The 23,903-nt window shown below is 41.9% G+C and overlaps 1 pseudogene; it reads right to left on the bottom strand.

The window, feature by feature from the left end:
* Positions 1-22,497, bottom strand: part of LOC149443936 (legumain-like) — a 348,726-nt pseudogene extending 326,229 nt beyond the window's left edge.
* Between the last annotated feature and the right edge of the window lie 1,406 nt (positions 22,498-23,903).

The following is a 23,903-nucleotide window of genomic DNA, read 5'->3' as shown; positions in this document are numbered from 1 at the left end:
TGCACAACTGTTTTTAATCGCACGATAACTGAATCGCATTGAACTTAGTACCATGCAGGATTGGTGCCGGTAAATGCAATGCATTTCTGACCTGCGTTTGGGGTGTTGGTTACTTTAACTGACCCCTGCAACAGATCGCAAAAGAACGTCATTTGCACAGGATTCGCACCGCATTTGTATGGTTCAAGTCGCATCGCATCCGCACCAAATAGATGTAAGACCCCTTTTAATATCTGCACCTGAATGGCATTGCCGGGTGAGAACATCCATACGAGGCGATTTCTGGCAATTCTGACCCTATAGTAGAACTACGGCTACAGGACTGTGCAAAATCACACATATATACCGTCTATGTATGTATATATATATATGTGTGTGTGTGTATATATATATATGTGTGTGTGTGTATATATGTGTGTGTGTATATATATATATATGTGTGTGTGTGTGTGTATATATATATATATGTGTGTGTGTATATATATGTGTGTGTGTGTGTATATATATATGTGTGTGTGTATATATATATGTGTGTGTGTATATATATATGTGTGTGTGTATATATATATGTGTGTGTGTGTATATATGTGTGTGTATATATGTGTAATATATATATTCTGACAGGTGTGCAGGAGCCCTGCATGTCACCAGTGATGTACTGAGCGCCGGTGCAATGCTTTCCAGGCTCCTGCAGACAGAAATATAAATGCACATTATTGTACCGGCAGAAAATGTACATTTATTATTGTTTGTAAAAAGGTGAAGTTGTCCTTTAAGTGCCGACCTCCTAACCCCAGGCCTAATCCTTCCCCCGCTCTGCATACACCACAGCTGAACTCTGCCTGGAATTAGGCCGGCCAGCTTGGAGAGGGTCATGTGGTTGTGTTTCCTATGACTTGCACATGTGCATCCTAAACAATTGAGTCCTGACGTGATACTTTTTTTATTTGCACTAACATACAATTTTGAGGACAAGCTTTCGGGGAGTGTCCCCTTCTTCAAGGTCCAGGCAGTATTATTTGGACAGTGCTATTAGTACTGCCTGGACCTTGAAGGGGACATTCCCCGAAAGCTTGTCCTCAAAATTGTATGTTAGTGCAAATAAAAAAAGTATCCCGGACAGGACTCAATTGTTTCTGCCACAAATGCACTAATACGGCTACAATCACCTCAAGCAAGATGTGCATCATGAAAGGCAGAGCCCATAGTATAGGTCCAGGGTCACACCCATGCGTTTTCCACAGCAGAAACGCACAGCAGTCCGTGTGCCATGATTTCCTATGGGACACGTTCCCCTCTCACCCGCTGCGTTTTAGGGAAAGGGGAGGGGACTTTTTTAAAAGCAAAATGTTGCAGTTTTTGGTTCAATAGACTTCAATGGAGGCGCTGCAGGAAACATGGAGTGCAGTTTTGACGCCTTTTTGCAATTTAATCTACCCGGCAACAAGCTGAAAAAAAAATTGCAAAACGCTTCAAAAATACATAAAAAAAAAAGAAACAGATCAAACACAAACTGCATAGGTGTGACCCCCACCTTACATGGTATACAGACTTGTATGGGGGGGAGGGGCAGAAATACATTCATTGTAATAAAAAAAATACAAATATTATTTCAAATTTTTATTTGTCCAAGAAACACAAAACTAATTAATTTTTATATTTTCTGCAGCACAACATATATATATATTATAACAATTTCTGTTCCTTTTTGTAAAAATATTCTCCGGAATTTCTGTATGAAGAGTTATCCCAGCACTTTACAGCCCGGTGGGATCAGAAGGGGCCTGTTCACAAGAGCTGACAATTTAATAAGAATTGACCTTTATATTGTACGCGACTTTCACAGCGTCAGGCGGGGTACCAAACATGGCGATACTGACCGCTCCCCCCCCGCCCTATAGAAGACATACTGCCACAGCGCCACAGGGCTGCACAAAATCACACATATATACATGATGTTGTATTTCTGGGGAGGAGGCGCACGCGCCTCACCCAAACCGCGCCACCCTGCCCACACCACCCTACCTGCACAATCCTGCCCACACCACCCTACCCGCACCACCCTACCCGCATCCACCCTACCCACACCACCCTACCCGTGCCACCCTGCCCGCACCACCCTGCCCACACCACCCTACCTGCACAATCCTGCCTGCACCAACCTACCCGCACCACCCTGCCCACACCACCCTACTCGTGCCACCTGCCCGCACCACCCTGCCTGCACCACCTTTCCCGCGCCACCCTGCCCTCGCCACCCTGCCCGTTTTCTACAGCCAGTAAACCCCCCGCATGTTTTCCTATGTGTCCTTCCACACATAGAGTGGAATCAATTTTTTTTGGCTGGCAAAAAAAAACAGAATTAGTGGGTTTCTAGAGGGGTTTTTTTTTAGCTGTAAAAATGCTGTAATGCTGAAAAACACTGAAAAACGTGCTAAAATGCTGCAAACCAGCATTTTTGGATGTTTTTTTGACCAAAATATTTTTTTGGGGAAAAAAACGCTAAAAAATGCAAACACGGGAAAACGCGCCAATGCGAAAATGCTAAAAAAAAAGCTGAATGTCTTTTTGGGCAGGTGAACGATTTCCTCTTGTTTGGTAAATCCAACATTTGTGTCTGTATGGGGGGAGTGCGATGATAAATGTCTGACATTGATGGTCATGTGTGCCCGCCATGTGCCTTCCTCTGAGGTACCGACCTTTAGGGTCCTTCTACGTGGGCGTTCCATTTGTGTGCCCGCCATATGCCTTCCTCTGAGGTGCTGGCCTTTAGGGTCCTTCTACGTGTGCGTTCCATTTGTGTGCCCGCCATATGCCTTCCTCTGAGGTTCCAGCCTTTAGGGTCCTTCTACGTGGGCGTTCCATTTGTGTGCCCGCCATGTGCCTTCCTCTGGGGTGCCGTCATTTAGGGTCCATCCATGCAGGTGTTCCATTTGTGTGCCCGGCATGTGCCTTCCTCTGAGGTGCCAGCCTTTAGGGTCCTTCCATGCAGGTGTTCCATTTGTGTGCACGCCATGTGCCTTCCTCTGAGGTGCCGGCCTTTAGGGTCCATCCATGCAGGTGTTCCATTTGTGTGCCCGCCATGTGCCTTCCTCTGAGGTGCCGGCCTTTAGGGTCCATCCATGTGGGTGTTCCATTTGTGTGCCCACTATGTGCCTTCCTCTGAGGTGCCAGCCTTTAGGGTCCTTCTACACAAGCGTTCCATTTGTGTGCCCACCATGTGCCTTCCTCTGAGGTGCCGTCATTTAGGGTCCATCCATGCAGGTGTTCCATTTGTGTGCCCGCCATGTGCCTTCCTCTGAGGTGCCGTCATTTAGGGTCCATCCATGCAGGTGTTCCATTTGTGTGCCCGCCATGTGCCTTCCTCTGAGGTGCCAGCCTTTAGGGTCCTTCTACACAGGCGTTCCATTTGTGTGCCCAACATGTGCCTTCCTCTGAGGTGCCGGCCTTTAGGGTCCGTCCATGCGGGTGTTCCATTTTTGTTCCGGCCATGTGCCTTCCTCTGAGGTGTCAGCCTTTAGGGTCCATCCATGCGGGCATTCCATTTGTGTGCCCGCCATGTGCCTTCCTCTGAGGTGTCAGCCTTTAGGGTCCATCCATGCGGACGTTCCATTTGTGTGCCCGCCATGTGCCTTCCTCTGAGGTGCCAGCCTTTAGGGTCCTTCTACGTGGGCATTCCATTTGTGTGCCCGCCATGTGCCTTCCTCTGAGGTGCCGGCATTTAGGGTCCATCCATGCGGGCGTTCCATTTGTGTGCCCGCCATGTGCCTTCCTCTGAGGTGCCAGCCTTTAGGGTCCTTCCATGCGGGCGTTCCATTTGTGTGCCCGCCATGTACCTTCCTCTGAGGTGCCGGCCTTTAGGGTCCTTCCATGCGGGCGTTCCATTTGTGTGCCCGCCATGTGCCTTCCATGAGGTGCCGGCCTTTAGAGTCCGTCCATGAGGGCATTCCGTTTTTTTCATCAGTTCAGTCACATTTGCTCAAAGAAAAAAATGATCAGTTCACATCAATTTTCTCATCAGTTTTTTTACATCCTTTACCGAAAAAAAAAAACTGATGCAAAAATGGACCAGATGTCAGTTTTCATATCCGTTTACATCCATTTTTGCACCCCCTTACATCCATTTGCATCCATTTTTTTCATCCCCTTACATCTGCTTACATCCAATTGTTTTATCCACTTACATCCAATTACAGCCATTTTTTTCATCCCCTTTCATGCGTTTACATCCGTTTTTTCATCCCCTTACATCCACTTACATCTATTTTTTTTCATCCGCTTACATCCATTTTTTTATCCACTTACATCTGTTTACATGGAAGACAAATAGGGTTTTCTTCTGTTCAAAACAAAAAAAAAATTGCGGACATTAACGGATGTACACAGATGATCATGCGTTTACATCCACTAGTCTAGAAATACATGGGGGTCTGTTTCTCGGATAATGGATGGATAAAAAACGGACATACGGAATGCCTGTGTGAAAGGAGCCTTAGGGGTTCTGTGTTTATTTTTCACACCAGTTCAGTTGAGTTTGGTTTTTTTTTTTCAAAATAGGAGCTAAATGGATCAAGACTTCACTTTTAAACTCTGTTTCTCATATCCGTTTACATCTGGTTTTTCATCCATTTTCATCCAATTTCATCCGTCTTTCGTCTGTTCCATTTTTTTTAACAGAAGAAAAATAGATTTTCTTCCGTAAAAAATGGATGCGGATATTAACGGATGTAAACAGATGATCATCTATAGAAATACATGGGTGTCCGTTTTTCATCTGTAAACAGACATACGGAACATCTGTGTGAAAGGAGCCTTAGTAAATTAACCGGTTTCCATATTTCTTCTTCTAATAGACACAACCAGATGATTTCCTCTGTCCAATAGATGGATATGGGGGGAGGGGCAGTTTTCTTAGATCAAGATTTTATAAATCATCAAAAAGAGTGACACTAAAGGGTTAATCTGTGAATGGGAGGAGCTATAGATCAGTATAAATAGTTAATGAGAGAGGTTATGTGATCAGTGAGTGGGAAGGGCTGCAGCTTGGGGCACCTTCACATTCATTGGCTGGTATTGGTCATGTGATGAGTAGGCGGGGTGAATGCCTCCTATATCTGGGTGGAGAGGAGAAGCAGTCAGCCATTTGTGTGTTGGGGAGAGTGGAGTGCTGGGGGAGGGGGGATAATACCAAAATCCAATGACATTGAAGCTGCTTCTAGGGAAAAGCTTGATTCATAGATGAGGCCAGGGATAGAGATCCAACTTATAAATCAGTCCATGGAGAGCCAACAGGGAGATTTCTATATCAGGGAGAGAGCTCAGTCCAAGGAGAGCCAGCAGGGAGAGATCTATATCAGAGCTCAGTCCAAGGAGAGCCAACAGGGAGAGATCTATATCAAAGCTCAGTCCAAGGAGAGCCAACAGGGAGAGATCTATATCAGAGCTCAGTCCAAGGAGAGCCAACAGGGAGAGATCTATATCAGAGCTTAGTCCAGGGTGCGCCAACAGGGAAACTTCTAGACCCAAGACATATCTCAGTCCAGGGAGCACCAACAGGGAGATTTCTAGATCAGAAACAGAGCTCAGTCCAGGGTGTACCTACAGGGAGAGATCTATATCAGAGCTTAGTCCAGGGTGTGACAACAGAGATTTCTAGATCCAAGACTGGGCTCAGTCCAGAGAGCACCAACAAGGAGATTTCTATATCGGGGACAGAGGTCAGTCCAGGGTGCGCCAACAGGAAGACTTCTTCTTATATCTATATTGTACCGCGCTCCAAACTTAATAACTCTAAGTGCTCTAAATAAATTAAATAAATATTATATATAACCAATTATTCAATAATAATCTATATCCATAATGCTTAAATCCATAATTGCATAGTACTTAAATCCCTGATTAAAGTGAATCAAAAAAATTTCATTAATATTTATGAATCAGTGTATAAAAAACTGCGTGCCTAAAAAGTGAAAAAATACAATAGAAATATAAAAAAATGAAAAATGTAAAAAATAAATAAAGTAAAATATACTGGAAGAAAATTTTATATAGGTTAATGATAGTTCAGTTCATACGAATAGAGATGGTAATATGGATCAATCTGATTTGCGTAGTAAGTCAATGTTCATGACATGAACCTCTCTCTCCTTCCTCCTTTCTTCAGCTTTTCTCAATTAAGACTTTCTCCTCTATCTGCTTAGGCTTATTCCTCCATAAACGATACATACATAGAGAAGAGAAAAAGAAACATAGTGTCTTATCCTGAGTAAAAATGTTTAATGAGCTTCTGATCTCCCACTCACATGGTATCAGCAAAAGTAACGCTTTGTATAAATAACTCCAATTCCTCCTGCAAACAGCACTGCAGGTGTGTTCACTCGCTATACTCGCCGTTTCCTCTGTGGATGCGTGATGACGTCAAAAAAAAAAAATACTACCAAAAAAAAAAATACTACCAAAAAAAAAAAATACTACCAAAAAAAAAAAATACTACCAAAAAAAAAAATACTACCAAAAAAAAAAATAAACCTATTACTTAAATATTTAAATATTCAACAATAAAAAATTAATATTATAAGTGCTAAAAAAGCACCAACCTTGCCTTAAAAATTTTTATATACTATTCTTTAGTTGACGTTTTTAACGTTAATACATCTATATTTCCCCATAATATTTCATTCTATATAAGAGATGTATTCTTATGCTCCTTAATACATATTAATATCAGTAATCACTCAGGAAACAAGCTAAATCAAATTCCTTTATTTAGTCCCAGCGGATACAAAGCATTCATTTGATAAATCCACTGGGATTCTTTCTTACTAATTTCTCTGATAAGATTATCCCCTCTCCAGTGTGCCTTATGTTTATCTATTCCCCAAAATTCTAATCCTTCTGTTTTCTGACCATGGTGTAATTTAAAATGTAATGATACATTATATTTATATCCTTTTGAAATATTTCTAACATGCTCCTTTATTCTTTCTTTTAGCATGCGTTTTGTTCTTCCTATGTAGATTTTATTCCACGGACATTTTAATGCATATATTACCCCCTTAGTGTCACATGATATAAATTGATTTATCTTAAATAATTTTCCACTTATTGGATTAGTGAAATGCAATCTATTTCTGGGGTTATTCTTTGTTCTAATGCAACTATAGCATCTTCCACATTTGTAAAAACCAATTACCTGAAAAAATGAAAGTGAATTTTGTTTAGGGGGATCTAATATGTTCTTTACTACCTTATCTCTAATGTTGGGAGCTTTTTTATAAATAAATCTTGGATTATCCGGAATGTTATCTTTCAAATCTTTGTCCAGTTTCAATATATCCCAATATTTTTTAATTATTTTTTGCACATCTTTATATTGCTTATTATAAGGCATTATGATAGTCATAGCCTTATCCATATTAGTATTATCCTGACTTTTAGTTAGTAATTTGCTTCTATCCAATGCACCTACCCTATCTCTTTCTTCACCTATATACTCTTTTTTTGTACCCTTTATTGATGAATCTCTTTACAAGGATGTCACTCTGTTCCTGATAATCTCTCATGTGTGCAATTACGTCTCAGTCTTGTGAACTGCCCTCTGGGTATGTTCTTAATCCATGCTTTATGATGGCAACTATGGGTAGGTATATACGAATTTCTATCAGTGTTTTTAAAATTCTTTGTAGAGATAGATGATCCCTCTTTAACCAGCCATATATCTAAAAAATTTATTATTGTATCACTGCTATTCATGGATTTTAATCATGGATTTAAGTACTATGCAATTATGGATTTAAGCATTATGGATATAGATTATTATTGAATAATTGGTTATATATAATATTTATTTAGAGCACTTAGAGTTATTAAGTTTGGAGCGCGGTACAATATAGATATATGAAATTAACATTCATACACCTGGAGAGGGTGGAAAAAGTACCTGGCGATCTAAATATTTAATTATTTAATTAAGCACGTTTATTGATTCATTAGTCGTTTACTTTATTCAAAAATTTAATATTAGCATTTTTATACACAGAATTAATTGCTTTATAAGTAAGAAAACTTCTAGTGGCTCACAAGTATTTCATTAATTTGCATTTTCAAGGAAGACTTCTTCTAGATCAGGGACAGAGGTCAGTCCAGGGTGCGCCAACAGGAAGACTTCTTCTAGATCAGGGACAGAGGTCAGTCCAGGGTGCGCCTACAGGGAGAGATCTATATCAGGGACAGAGCTCAGTCCAGGGAAATCATTCAGAAATAGGCATTGTCTCTCTTGAGCTTTGAGAAATAAAAGATCCAGAAAGTTAGTGATTTTCTGCTCCATTCACAGGGACATCGGTGTGTTTTTTGCCTGGAATACACATTTCTAGTCCTGGCATTGCAACCCATTCAATCCCTCCAATGTCTGGTGCTGCATTTCTAAGTATGAGATCTACAGATCTGGGTGGAGTGATGTCCAATTGTTTCTGTACTCAGCTAAACGCAGCGCAGATTTCTGCTGTTAGACCCCCCTGTGTATGGCCCCATTGACTGTCTATAGATGCAGACAGCGCTGTGTATGGCCCCATTGACTGTCTATAGATGCAGACAGCGCTGTGTATGGCCCCATTGACTGTCTATAGATGCAGACAGCGCTGTGTATGGCCCCATTGACTGTCTATAGATGCAGACAGCGCTGTGTATGGCCCCATTGACTGTCTATAGATGCAGACAGCGCTGTGTATGGCCCCATTGACTGTCTATAGATGCAGACAGCGCTGTGTATGGCCCCATTGACTGTCTATAGATGCAGACAGCGCTGTGTATGGCCCCATTGACTGTCTATAGATGCAGACAGCGCTGTATACTGGACACACCTAACACTGCGACTTACTGGATGTCCATGTGAATGAGCCCTTATGGAGCTGAGGATACAAACCTTGTATTATAGGAGGAAATGTCCCGGGATGGTGAATGGAGCAGTCACACGGGGCTGATTACTAATGACATGTAGGTGGTTCACTGTGCAGGGTGCGGTTTGGCATGGAATTGCCCCCAGAGGTCAGTCAATGTAGAGAAATTTCACTTCACAAAAAATTCTTAATGTGCAAGGACAGTAAAAACAAATAGTTGTGTTTTGCTCCTGATTGGATGATGGAAGTCTTTCCTTGCAAAGTCAACAGTCTGCCTTAATAAATCTGCCCCCCCCCCCCCCCCAGTGTGCATCCAGAGCTGTATGGGCTGTGCAGGTCTCTGGTTGGAAGGTTTTACAGCTAAAGGAGAAATCTCGGTTGGGGAGTGATATGCAATTTTCTGCCGTCTCTTGGAAGTAAAATGTAGCAATGCTTTTTCGTTCACAGGTCTTTTACTTAGCCCTCTGAAGAGTGATCCCTATTGGATCACTTTTCTGGGGGAGTTTGACAGGATTTGAGGCAATATGTATTTTTCCCCCAACTCCCATACTAGCAAACTGGACCTTCGTTCACTTGCCTGTTCAGTGGGTGGTACTGGCCATCAGATGCAACATGGGGGGTATTCTTGCTGCACCACAAAGCAGTGCAGCTGTGAAATGTACAACCACATCTGGCTGCCCTTGTAGCTTAGGGGAGGTGATTTTACCATCCCCCTCTATACAGCTGTTAAGAGAACTTGGGGAGTGAGAAGTGTGATCTCCTGTCATCTCTTGTATCTTGGAAATGTTGCCACGCCTGCTGCTCACAGGGCTCATTTACACCTAGATTAGACCTCTGAAGAGGGATACCTATTGGATCACTTTAGGGGGAGATTGACTAGGCATTTTTTTCTTTACACCCCCCCCCCCCCCCCCCGGCAAGTATATCATTTATTCAAACTCGTGACTACATAAATGGACGATTCTTAGACATGGTGTCCGGTCTCTGAATGTCGTCATTTCTGGTTTCATCGGCCTTTACAAGCTGTAAACCTCCATTCACCATCGAGCAGTTGGCTTTCCTTCCAGATGTATCCTGCAGAACCCCATTCTGGGTGACCCCATTTCACTTATCTACACCAAAAAATAAATTATAGATGAAATCAGCAGTTTTAATTTTTTAGTATTTAGGCATTTTTTGCTCGGTAGACTTTAGTGTGTGCCTCCTAATTGTACTACAGACATGTTTACACCACCAATCTCCTCCCGTTCCCGGCCGGGGAAACCAATACCTGCAGCTTGGTACATGTGCAAACTTGCTAGGAATCCGCTGCGCTCGGGGGATGCAGGAGTAAGTTTTTTTTTTTTTTTTTGGTTCACACCTATGCGTGTTCCGCAAACGCACAACAGTTCATGTAACCTGATTTCCAATGGGACAGGTTCACATCGCTGCATTTTCACCCGGTGCATTTTTGGAAAGGATCGGACTTTTGCAAAAACATTGTGCTTTTTGGTTCCACAGACTTAATAGAGATGCTGCAGAAAAGTGTAAGGGTTTTTTTTTGTTGCATTTTAATCTGCCTAGCAACAAGAAGAAAACCTCAAACGAACCGCAGAATTGGATCAAATGCAAACTACACAGGTGTGAACCTAACTTTATATAAAGTGTTGTCCTCATCACACTCCTCCCCCATACAAATAGAAGGATCTTCCCATATAGTGATAAATTTGGTATTCTGTGGGGGATGGGCTCATTAACCCCCTCTGTGCTCCTCCCATATAGTGATGGATTTAGTCCTCCAGAGGGGGATGGGCTCCACACCCTGTGTGGTCCTAGTTGCCCCTCTAACATCTCCCCATCTCATATGTCCAGCTCCAAAAATGTGGAATGCACTTGGTGACATCACTTTTTTTTTTTTTTTTTTTTTAGTAACAGCTGTTGGCCCTTATACTTAAAGGATGAGTTCACTTTTGGTAACATGCTACATGTTTCACCTGTTTTTGGTGCTAAACATGTAACGTTCCCATAGCTGCAGCTCCCCCCCTCCCTCCTGACAGTATGGGGAGAAGTTTCCCGGTACTGTCAAATTTGAAAAAATGTGCGGCTGTGCAAGGCTCCGCCCACACGGCTACGTCACTCATTCAGAGTTCCTACAAGTCCCAGCAGCCTTTAGCAGCGGTGAGCTTTTTAATTTTCAATGAACTACCGTGGCGTGTTGTAGTAGTTCATTGCTTCCTGTCAGAATATCTACATCCCTCGAAATTAATATAATGTACATAAATGGAAATCATAGATCCATAATCCACATAGGATTTGGTCTTACGGGCTTATTCTTTTACATGCCTATTCATCCCGGCCTTCTAACACCTATTTGGGTCCTGGGGTGGCCTGTGGAAAAAATATAACTATTTTATACTCCCATATATGGACCAAATTTATATCATCTGTTCAGAAAAATCATCCCCAACCCAGAAAAGTACATAATTAAAGTGGAACTACACTACATCTGAGCACAAACTGAAAGCTCTATTAAATTTGTAATAGTCAAAGCAAACTCATCCATCCATGCCTCCATGCTTTTATTTTGAGTCACTTTTAACCCCCCCCCCCCCCCCCCCCCGTGTTTTCTGGTTGTGGCCATAATGAGTAAGGGCAGATAATTCATGTAGCATTTACTTCCTGAAATAAATCTGCCCTTAGCTCAGACATGCAGTCAGGGGGGTGTCCTTAGCTGCAAAAAAAAATCCTCCATCCTCCTGAAGACTTCTGGGGTGTATGACATAACTTGCCTAGGCATGGAAACCAGGAAGTAACTGAAGAAATGTAAAAAAATAAAATACAATAAAACAAGAATTTACATACTTTCCTATCCATTTTATAAATTCTAGTATGATTCAAAATGCTCAATGTTCATAGAGTAACGTTCCATTTTATCTCATCTCTCAGGGTAGTATCAGTATGAGGGTGTAATCAGAAATGTACGCTCAGAAGTCTCATCTCCAAAGTGAAAGTTGCTGCAATGACTCAATGTCCCTTGTGTCCAGTACCACCGTAAGGCTTTGGTTGACGTGTGCAGGTAGCCTACAGAGAGGAATTGTGCATCAAAACTCTGCCCAAGATTGTCTAGGTCCTTCAATACTCCCTAGTCACAGCGTACAGAGATGATTCTAGAAACTGAGTAGCAATACCTACCAGCTTCCAGTCCCTGTGCCCTTGCTGATGTCTGCCGTGAATGAGAGCAGTCTATCCCCGTAAGTGAGAGCCATCCATCCATGCCATTGGTTCCCTTTTTTTATATACCGGTCCAACCTGATGAGTCCTAATCAGCCATAGCAGGGTGTAGCATTATCTGGCCCAGCAGTAACCAACCACGCATGCACCCTGGCCTCCCCACTGCACCCAATAGAGAAGGGGCACAGGTAAGGCCAGGACCCAACACAGGACAGCAACCCTTGCTGGTGTCCTTAACCACAGCCCAACCACAATGGAATTCCCATCACAATGGCGAGTGACTACGGCACTTTTAGCCGCACATTCTGGAGGCACTCACCCAATGCCAAGAGTCATCCATCTTACAGTGCCTGTGCAGTTTGTATAAATTGTGCTCTGTTAAGGCCACATTCCTTCCCACATCAGTAACAAGTTTTTTTGATCAAACATGCACCTTAATCCCAATCTTGGTATTGAATAGGGACAAATTAATTAATTCTATCAACCGAGTAGCAATAGCTACCAGCTTCCAGTCACTGTGCCCTTACTGATGTCTGCTGTGAAAGAACAGTCTATCCTCATAAATGAGAGCCATCCATCTGCCATTGGTTCCCTTTTTTTTTTTTTATAGACTGGACCCAACCTGATGCATTGTCACCAGCCACGGCAGCGTGTGACATTATCTGGCCCGGCAGTAACCAACCACATGTGTGCCCTGACCTCCCCACTGCACCCTATAGAGAAGGGGCACAGGTAAGGCCAGGACCCAACATAGGAGAGCGACCCCTGCTGGTGTCCTTAAATGCCGCAGCCCAACCACAATGGAATACCCAACACAATGGCGAGTGACTACGACACTTAGCCACACATTTGCCACTGGAGGCATTCACCCAATGCTAAGAGTCATCTTACAGTACCTGTGCAAGTTTGGATGCACACTCATTGATTGGGCTCCAATATTAAGGCCACATTCCTTCCCACATGAGTAATACAAGTATTTGATCAAAAACACATCTTAATCCCAATCTTAGCATTGAATAGGGACAAATTTAAGTGTGGGGAAAAGAGGACCTAACAGAACAGACATGGACACATACAGCCTTTAGGAACCCATATTCTGTAAAGAGTGGTAGTTTTTAGCCATTTTAATATGCAAAGGTTTATACAAGCCCTTAAACGTGGTTTTTTTTCTTTAATTTTTGATAACGGCGTCTTGCTCTAGTTAGAGGGGAACGAGGTCAGGGAAAGGCGGGACAAAGGGAAACCACATGCATCATAATCCTCGTTGTGTTGGTATAACAGCCCAACAATTCCATACCTTACACAAATGGCTTGTAGAAAAGTGTATAATTGATCCCTGGCAAGCCTACTGCATTAAGATGTTCTATCTAGAGTGATTCCTTCTGCAAAATCTGTTCATCCCAATTACCCCCTCCTGGGGTTTTTGGGAACAACTTCTAGGACAATAAATGAGACCAGTGAGGTATGAACACTATGATGGAAATCTAGATGCTTGCTCACTGGAGTCTCCATTTGCCTAATACAGATGGTCCATAAAGCAGAGTTCCACCCATCTTTTCTCTCTATTAGCAATGCCTTTTTGTTTTACTGTTGGATTTGGATAGATAAAATTTTATATAGTTTGTAAATAGGTTTTTAAAAAGTAGGTAAAGACAGAGCTTCTGGTCCCTGCCGCCTAGGCGATGACGTAAAAAGGAGATTTGCAAGGTTTCTGGGATATCGGGTCTTCTACCCCAGGAGTCCTTGCAAATCCTAGTTTTGGGAGCCAGCAGCACCTAATCCCAGAAATATATAGATGTGTGGGCTTCAGATGTCCACATTCTTTATGGTGCCTGCCTGCTTCCTGAATATTACTTTTTAGCAACTAAAAAGCAGGATATCCCATACAGGCGTACCTCGGTTTAAGAATTTTAATGCTTTCTGAGGGAATTTTTGTATTTGGAAACATTTTGTAAACTGGAAATGCGGATTAATTGAAAAGCAATTTAATCCGTTCCGGAGGTCAGAAAAGTCTTCTGTTCAAAACACTTTATAAAGGCATAAATACTGTACAGGGACATGATAAACAATTTTTTGTAAATGCATTGAAAACCAATTAATCCGTTTTTTAATATTGCTAAAAAAATTTGTAAACCAAGCCATTTATTTTCAATGGATTTTCGTTCGTAAACCGAAATTCTGCTAACCGAGGCGTTCGTAAACCGAGGTACACCTGTATAACTTCAGTTATTAATGGGAAAGATTGAAATAACGGGAGCTTTTTTTTTAAAGAGCACTGGAACTCCTCTTTAAGTCTGTCTTCTAATGTGTTTTTTCCAACATACGACACACCAGTCAGAGCATTAAATACACAACACCCTCTGTGTTGTTCAGAATATAATTTTAGGGCAAAACACCGTTCACCACTAACCTCCCTAGCGGTATTCCCGAGTCTGGCTTGGGGTTAAAGCTTGCTGTCAAAAGCAGTAACCCCAAGCCAGACTCTGGCTCACCGCAATCTACCTGGTGCCGATCTGTGTCCCTGGTCCTGCGCTGCCAGCAGCCATCCCCTCCGGCCGTCCCCGGTCTCCTTCCCTACTATTCTGGTTCCCAGCTATCTCACGCTGATCAGTGAGTGCCATTGGGGGGCGGGGCTTCCGGGAGGCAGGAATTATAAATGGCTCACTGTCAAAATAAATTTACTCTAGTGCATACATTGTAACTCTACCTCAGATATTTCCATAGTGCAGTTTTTTCCGTTTCTGTGACTAAAAACGATTTGTGCTCATGGCTTCCAAAAAGCACCTTGCTAGCACTAAAGCAGTTTGATGAGCTAGCGAACAGCGACAGTGAGGAGCTACTTGAATTGAGTGATAGCAACTCGTGTAGCGATTTTTTTATCTTCAGACACAAAGTGAAGACAACAGCGAATCTGAGATTGATGTGAGTGATCTGCTACGTGGTGCTCTATTGCGATTTGCCAGTGCTGCCAAGATTTCCATTTTCTGGCGCACCTGGTATTAAAATACATGTTTTGAAGGTGACAACCCCTTGGCATACTTGGAATTGTTTCTGACCAATGAGGTTGTTGAAATCATGGAGACAAATAGGTACGCAGAGCATCTAGGTGCTCCACAGAGCTGGTTTTCACAAAGCAGAAAGTGGGAGCCTGTGACCAAAGAGGACATTTGGCTGTTCCTCGGCCTAATAATTTTACAAGGAGTGGTGGGGAAACCGCTGCACAAGTGGTACTGGAGCACCAACAAAATGCTCACCACGCCGTTCTTTGGCACGGTCATGTCAGAGTACAACTTTTCCCTCATTATGAAATTTTTGCACTTCTCACATAATGAGGATTTTGAAGAAACAAGTCATTCAGCTCCCAAGCTAAGAAATTTTGGGAATGAAATTTCCAGCAGAGCTCTGTGCCAGAGACATCAGCATAGACGAAAGTCTCTAATGGCCTACAAAAGGAAGGCTCAGCTGGATGCACTATATCACATCCAAGAGCACGATTTGGTGTCAAATCCTACCTGCTGTGCAAATCCTCTACTGGCTACATCTGGAACGCAGTCATATACACCAGCAAAGGAACAAAATTTGATCCCAAGTACAGCAACTACGGACTGGCAACATCTTCTGTCCTGTCACTGATTGAGCCTCTGCTAAACCCAAGGCTTCTGTGTAACGACTGACAATTTTTTTAAACCTCTCCAGAACTATACGAGATTCTTCAGCACAAAAAATGGATGCCTAATGGAACCGTTCGGGCTAACCGGCGCAACCTGCCATCCATGTTTTGGGAAAAAAACAAACTGAAGGTGGGAGAATTAGTTGCCTGGCAGGCAAAATGATGGCACTGAGATGGCGGGACAAGGATGGGTGCCTAATGAGTACCATTCACAATGATTATACAAACAAAAGGTGGGGAAAAAACATCCAGAAGTCGCAGGTTGTCATTGACTACAACAGAACTATGGGAGGTGTCGACAGAGCTGACCAAGCTATGACTTTTTATCCGGCAATGAGAAAGCAGCAGAGAAATTATAAATTTTCCAGTATCTTCTGGAACAGTGTGGAATGCCTACGTTCTGTTCCGCAAAAACAGTGACAAGCCTGTGCTTCATGCAGACTTTATATGGAAAGTGGTGGAGTCCATCTTCCTCAAACACCATCAGTGTCTCTGGGTAGATCCAGACGACGTGCTGTGGGAGTTGTCAACCCAGAACATCTGACTGGACACTTTATGGACCACATCCCACCAACCCAAAACAAGCAGCACCTACCAGGATGTGCGTGGTATGTTGCTCTTAGAGATGACAGTGGAAAAATGCAAGGAAACGAGGTTCCACTGTCCTGATTGCGATGTCGGACTTTGTGCAGTCCCATGTTTTCAAAATTTACCACACCTGGGATGTTTTCTAAAACAAAATGCAGTGTCTGTATAATGTTTGGACAGAGTTCCATGTGTTTTTTGATTTGATTACTTTTATTTTATTTTTTTTATTTGATTTTATTAAACTTTATTGCACCCAGGATGTCTACTAGACTCTTAAACAGATTTCAGTGAGTTATTCCTAAGAATTACAGGCCTACAATAAAAAAATTTCAATTAAACTACCACTTTTAGCACAAATACTGACCTAATCATACCGCTTGGGAGGTTAAGCAACAAAAATTGGGTATCTGAAAAAATCCAGGAACAGAATCTAGTTTCTAAACCTGTGAACCCCTTTTTAGGCTGGGCCACAGCTGTGGAGTAGGACACATAGTGGCTATTGATTTAATCTGATGGAGAGATGCCGTTCTAGAAGAGAATTTCAGAATTCCTATCAATGGATTTAGAGGATTGGTTCCTCCTGGAAGCAGATGCCAGTGATTCTGTACAACTCCCTGTAAGGCTGTTTTTACATCTAATGAAGATTGCTTTTAATCCGTTTTCTGCAGTGCGTTTTTTTTTTTTGTGATTTTTCGGTTTAATCCTTGTTGCTAGGCAGATTAGAACGCATTAAAATAAGTAAAAAAAAAATGCACTACATTTCTTCTGCAGTCTCCATTGAAGTCTATAGACCCCAAAACCCAACTTTTTTTTTTTTTTTTTTTTTTTTTTTAACACGGGTCGTATTCCGAACAAAATTTCTTTAGAAAATCGGACATTTTTGTAATTTTTTTTATTTTGAAATTCGACTAACCAAACCTTCAATTTCACCTCATGTTGCTACAGAATTAATTTGTGTGGCTGGGAATTTTCTTCTTTCCAGGTCACAGCTCACTCCATTTTTATTTATTTTTGGCACGTTTCTCCCATCATTGATTCAAAATTTGTTTTTCAAAAATCCAATATGCCCAATCACTCAGATTTGATGGTCTCCTGAAAATTGGCTGTTTTGTGACCCAATAATGGTGCAAAATTCGAGCGAACATTAGAATAGATTTTCGAAAGAAAATTATTTCGGAATTGGACCCATGTATGGCCAGCTTCAGGCATGATGTTGTGATGAGAACTTCATGATAAATTTCACTGTTGGGAGGAACGCCGTGGGTTGGACCTGGATTGTAGTAAAGCTCTTAAGCCTTGTGCATGAGGGATGTGGAATATTCTCTAAGTAATAGCTGTTTGAAATTTTGTCATCCTTAAAGAAAATTTAATTTATGGTCGTGGATACAATTTCATCTTGGCCAGATATATATTGTGCATAAGGGATACTTTGCACTAGTGGAGGGGGGTGGGCACTACTGGCGTGTGTGATGCCGCAAAACAGTCATTATGGTCTTTGTATACTTGCAAATCCAAAAATGTAATGGTGTCGGAATATTAGGTGTAAATCTTAAACCAATTTGTCATTCAGCTTAAAATGCCAAACTCGACAGTGCTGGTCCAAATTTAAAAATAAAAAATCAACTATCTGTTCCAGCACAATGCATGGTCCAGGTCCAAACACAATGTCTTATCTGAAAAGATTTCCTGTCTTCCCCCCCCCCCCCTACATAGAAGTTAGCATTGGTCAGTGTACCGCAAGTGCCCATGGCCATACCTTGCACCTGGAGATAATTGGTTTACATTCAACAATTCCCTCTGTGTCAAGATAAAGTAGGGGTGTCAAACTGGCAGTCCTCCAGTTGCTGCAAAACTACAAGTCCCATCACGCCTCTGCCTTTGAGAGTCATGCTTGTAACTGTCAATCTTGCAATGCCTCGTGGGACTTGTAGTTTGGCAACAGCTGGAGGGCTGCCAGTTTGACACCTGGTGAGACCTAATAATAATTTCATTAATCTTCCACTTTAGACTGCCCCGGCTCCATAAAGAAGGTACATGCAAACACCAACATCGATAAGACCTTCCCATTCCCTCAAATTCATTAAACTTCCATTTTAGACTTCCCCCTGCTCAATAGGACCATACCTTCCCATTCCTTCCAATCATCCCCTACTGAATCCTTTGACTCCCGCCTGGCCCTTCTCAAACTTATCCAGTTTTCTGCTGTTGACTTCTTGCACCCCCCCCTTTTTTTTTTTTTTTCCCCCTCCCTCCATGCATCAGATCCTTTTCTTCCTGGTTTCTTCTCACCTTCCATGTCTTTTTAACATATAAAAACATATCAATGGACAATACAAATAAACCAATGAGAGAAATTCATATATAACAAAGGAGAGAAGTGTATAGATATTTCCTCGGATAAAACCAAAAGCTGGGGGAAGAGATGCCAAGGGAAGAGGAGAGACAGAAGTCCTAATTAACCATAGCTATAAAACAAATGTGTACACAATGTGCCGAAGGTAAAAAGTGACACAAAAGGAAAAAAAAAAAGAACTAGCAGGTCAAATAGTATTAAATGGACAAACTATACTAAAATATGCTCTCTAAAACCTTAAACAGTGAAGACAAAGGGGGGAAAATACATATATAAAATCCCTGATGTTAAAAATCACTGATAAAACAATTCATGTCAAACTCAGTGTCCACACGGGGATTACGTCTGCATCCTAAAAATCCAACGTGATTCAGACTGGCTGAGGGAGCGCATCTTATTGCTCCCTCTCCAGTGTGCTTGGTATTTCTCAATCCCCCAGAATACTAATTACGAGGGATCTTTCCCATGGTGAGTGGGAAAAAATGTCTGGAAACACTGTTTTTAGAGAAACTTTTATAAATGTTCTGGACATGTTCCCTCAATCTCTTCCACAGAGGCCTTTTTTGTCCTCCCTATGTACTGCAGGCCACATGAACATTGGAGAGCATATACCACTACTTTAGACCTACACGTGATAGGCTTTAATAGGAGATTCAAGACCATTTTTTTTCAAGACTGTCTTCAAAATTGCGACCCCCCCCCCCCCCCCTTAGTGGCCACACAGGCATAGCACCTCCTTCTTTTTTTTTTTTTTTTTTTTTTTTTTTTTAACAGCGGAAAACACCCTTTCAATCTAATTTTTTGTTTTAGACTTAAGGGGACCTAAAAACATCCTTTTTAGCCAGGGTAGGGGCTCTACTATACACAAATTTGGGGTGGACTGGTAGAATCTGCTGTAGGAGCCTCAGCCCTAAGCAACGGCCAATATCTTGTCTATCTTCCGATGGTGTATATTGTCTAGAATGACCGGTAGTTGGTGCCACAATCCATCTTTTTGAATCTTTTGATAAGCCCTTTTTATGATCCAGATTGCTTTCTTGTATTTGTATCTTCAATAAAACTTGGTGGATAGCCTTTACTGGTAACACGCTCTATGGATTTTGCCTGATCTAAGAAATCTGAGTACAGTTCCTTTCTAAGACGCATATGTTGTCCCTTGAGTGTAATGGAAGCTATCAGACGGGATATAACCATTCCTATCCACGGTCATAAAGGTTTTAGTAACTAGGCTGCCCCCTCACAACAATCTCCAGGTCAAGGAAATTCTTGTCATGTTCCCATGAGAAACAAATATTCTTGGTGGTCATATTTTTAAGCGCATTCAAAAACCTCAAAGGTCGTTTTTTTTTTTTTTTTTTTTCTCCCTCCCAAATATAAATATAGTGCTTAAATAATCTGAGTTCCTCCTGGGGGGTTACCTCCTGTTCCCATAGGGACATAGATTTGCCACACTGGGAGCAAAATGTGCTCCCATGGCAACGCCCTTTCTATTGGCGCTAAAACTCTTGGTTATGCTAAAAATAGTTGTGTTGCAGGCATTATTCTAAGCATTCTACCAAAAATCCTCTGCATCCACTGTGAACTCCCCAGCTCTCTCATGCCCAAACTGGATGCCTCAATCGCATCCTGATGGCCAATAATATTGTATAATGAAATTACATCGGCAGTTTCCTTTTTTTTTCAATAGGAATTCACCTCCTAATCCTTTTTTCGTGAAAGTTATAACACTCGTCTTCAATTGACTCCTTTATCTACCAAGCCATCACAGATAGGGACATCCCACCTAAGCCTCCTTGGTACAAGATTCTTTCAAGTATTTCTCATGGGTGACCACATTCCACCAGGTATCTACCTTCTCCATAAGATGACCTAATTTTTTCTAAAATGTGTAGCTAAATCGCACTTTCTTGGTAAACACATCAAGGTTAATCGGTTCTCAAGGAAACCAAATACCTCCGTGGCTGCAGCTGTAGGTAAAAAGGTAAAACAAATACTGAACAGAGTCTTCTGCACTGCCACTATACCACAAGAAAAAAACAAACCTAAAACACAGAACCAGGAATGGCTGATAGCGCCCAGCTATAATACCAAATAGTGGAAAACGGGACATGGGTGGTGCTGCACTAATCCTATATAAGGTGCATACAAAACACTAATAAACAAAGATGATAAATATCAATGGAAATGAGAAAAAAAAATTTAATTTGTCAACAGATCCATGATCATAAGATCAACATACATATAATCTAAGGTACAATACAAACGCACCCAACTGAAATGGCTGACAGGGAAGAACTGTATTGTTTACATACAGTTCTCTCCTCCATCGGTAATACCGAGTAATCAAACTGTCTTTAGTGTGTGGGAGGAAACCAGAATACCTGAAGGAAACGCAGTCAGGGAGGGTATACAAACTCCAGGCAGGTAGCATTGTGGTTGGGATTCAAACAGACTTTGTATTTGGCTGTGTAAGTGAAGGCTGGGGTATGTATTGAAGATTTGTGACGTTGAAGACAAATAGGTGATCATAGAATAGATATTAGAATGGAGGAAGCAGCTTCAGAGGGGGCAAATCAGGTGTCCACTCTGCTGGAAGACTTCGTTGCCAGCTTTGTCAGTGCAGATCTTAGCAGATATTATCCATAGCATGGGTGATGCTCTCTAGTGCGTAATAAGGATTGACAGAGGTTCACCAGAGTGTACAACTGTCTCATGGAGTATTCATACAGTAGGTTGTGCCAGTTGAAGCACTGGTTCTTGAAGTGCTCTGTGGTTGCGCAGTAACACGATCAATCATTGTCTAGTGAGAATCTCTTCTGCCAACTCAATCTTCACCAATTTCTTGATCAAGGCTCTGGCCTCCTGTAGGGCTGTTTTTTGCTGGTCAGTACATACCTGCCTAGATGGCATCATTGATGGCCAGAACGTCCTTTTTTAGGATGGCCATAGGCTCCTCTGAGCTTGATCAGGTCCATATTGTGTACTAGTTCCAGGGTCATGCAAGGGGCCACTGATTTTAGCATTACCCTGGAACTGGCTCACCTTCATCTTGAAATAGTCCGGTTCCAATACTGCATCACATGACTGGTATTAGTGTGTCCCTTGACCAGTAAAACTGGGTAGTGTCCTTCGAAAGGTCTTCCATTCAGCTGACACTGTAAAGATCACTGAGGTATGTCTCACTTCTGTCATAACAGGCCTCACGAGGGCTGGGGGCTATGGTGGCACAAATGTCAATGTTGAATAGATTGTTCATGGAGCTTGATTCACAGGTCTCGATGTATAGAACAATTTTTTTTTTTTTTTTTTGTACATCTTGTTGTCATACATGTACTTAATGGTCTTGTTCCATTCTTCGATGTGGAGGTCATCACTTGGAAAGACCAGCAGACCCATAGCTCTGTGATCAGTGAAATAGATAAAGATATGGTCGTTAGGTCCACTCTTAATCACCTTCCCAGATCCTTTTCCCTTCACCGCCTCTGCATGACCTCTTGTGTAGTCCTACAGCACTCTGACATACATGTCTATACTGTTGATTCCTTTTGGTTGGATTCTCTTCATTATCTGCAATGTTGTCATACATTGCCATGATCTGCTCAATCAGGGATGACCTACTTGATGATTTGATAAGCGTGGCACATGTCAGCCTGATGTCTGTAATTGTACCAGCCATTGGAGCCGGCCACTAGGACCACCCAGTGATTCTCCCCAACCTCTGCATCAATGGGCATGGATGTGGCCAGGACAGTAAGGCTGAGGATTAGTGTCACTGGAAGCATCGTAGATTTAGTAACAGGGCCCTGCTCCCCTCCAGCAGTCTACACTCTGGGTGTTATCACAGCAATGAGACTGCAGATTGTGACATCTCAACAAAATAAAAATGGAAAACCTGGATAGATATTAAAAATGAATTGGGTAGTTTTTTTTTTTTTTTTTTTTTTTTTGAATTGTGCTTTTGATGCAGGGAAGATCCACTTTAAGCAGGCCATAGATGAGGCAAAAACCTGAATTTGAAATTCCGGTTGATAGTCGGATCATTCATTTTTCGCATCATTTAGTGTCTATGACATGCGACTTTTCAGACTGTAGCTGAAAGTGCCTTTAACCTACATGTTGGGATTTTTTTTGAAAGGACCAACTTTCGAACCATTGATGGGGGGAATCATATGAAATACACTGAAAATGAACTGCATGAGGTAGGAAAAGTGTGACCCAGAAGGAAAATGTTCTATCAAAACACAAGTATTCCCCTATGCAGACACGTAGTTGACATTTTTGTTTTGACAAGTTTCTTAAAGGGGCATTCCAGAATATATAAACTTTTTGTGATTTCCACAGTTAAACTGATGTAATAGTCCACACGGGTACATCCTCTTCATGGGGAGTAGATTAGTAAGCCAGTTTTTTGGGGGTGTACATGCAAATTTCAACTGCAATACCTTGTCCCTTAGGTTCCTTGCCCCTTTTTACTATCAAGAGGCGTCTCTGGTCCACTTAATTACTTCAGAGGAATGAGTTTGCATATGTCAGTGTTAGAATTGCACATACACCCCCCCCCCATTGATCATCATTATGGGTAATGAGTCTCGCTGGGTTTGATTTATAATTGGGGTTCACCCTTCTCCTGTGGTACTAAGAACTCTCTGCACTATTGTGCTGAGGTCTGTCTCCTGGAGCTTCTAAATTGCCTTTTATGGGGGTTTCCTCTATCCCTGAATCTTTTTTTGTATAGGTCATCCGCTTCCTGTCTACTAATCATCATAGGAGCAGTTTCTGCGTATACACAGGAACTGCCTTGTAGGCACACCCTTTAAAAGTGACCTAAGGTGGTGGCTAGAAGCTAGTACAGAGGTTGCTACCATTTCCTTTCTAAAGGTTCTAGTTCTCAAGGAGTCACCTTTTTGATTGAGATACAGAGATGCAAAAAGATGACCTCCTTCAGATCAAAATTATGTTGGCCTAATATTTCTGTAAACATTTTGGATCCGATAGACTGCATTGCAAATGTTCCTAACATGTAATGTAAAAATGTCTCTCTGAGAGGGAGACTCTCACTCAGTGAATGCGCTGTGGAGCGCTAAAATAGTGGTAGTGATTGTCTGTCTAAATATGACGTGTAATAATACAACAGTGCGACAGTGACAGTCCAAATGTAAGATCAGATCAATAAAAGTTAATTCTGTGA

This window comes from Staurois parvus, unplaced genomic scaffold (genome assembly GCF_062004578.1).
Source record: "Staurois parvus isolate SC_StPar_1 unplaced genomic scaffold, SC_StPar_1.0 ptg000822l, whole genome shotgun sequence".
Taxonomy (NCBI): Eukaryota; Metazoa; Chordata; class Amphibia; order Anura; family Ranidae; genus Staurois; species Staurois parvus.
The sequence above is the reverse complement of the archived record's forward strand: the minus strand, read 5'-3'. Positions and strand labels throughout refer to the sequence as shown.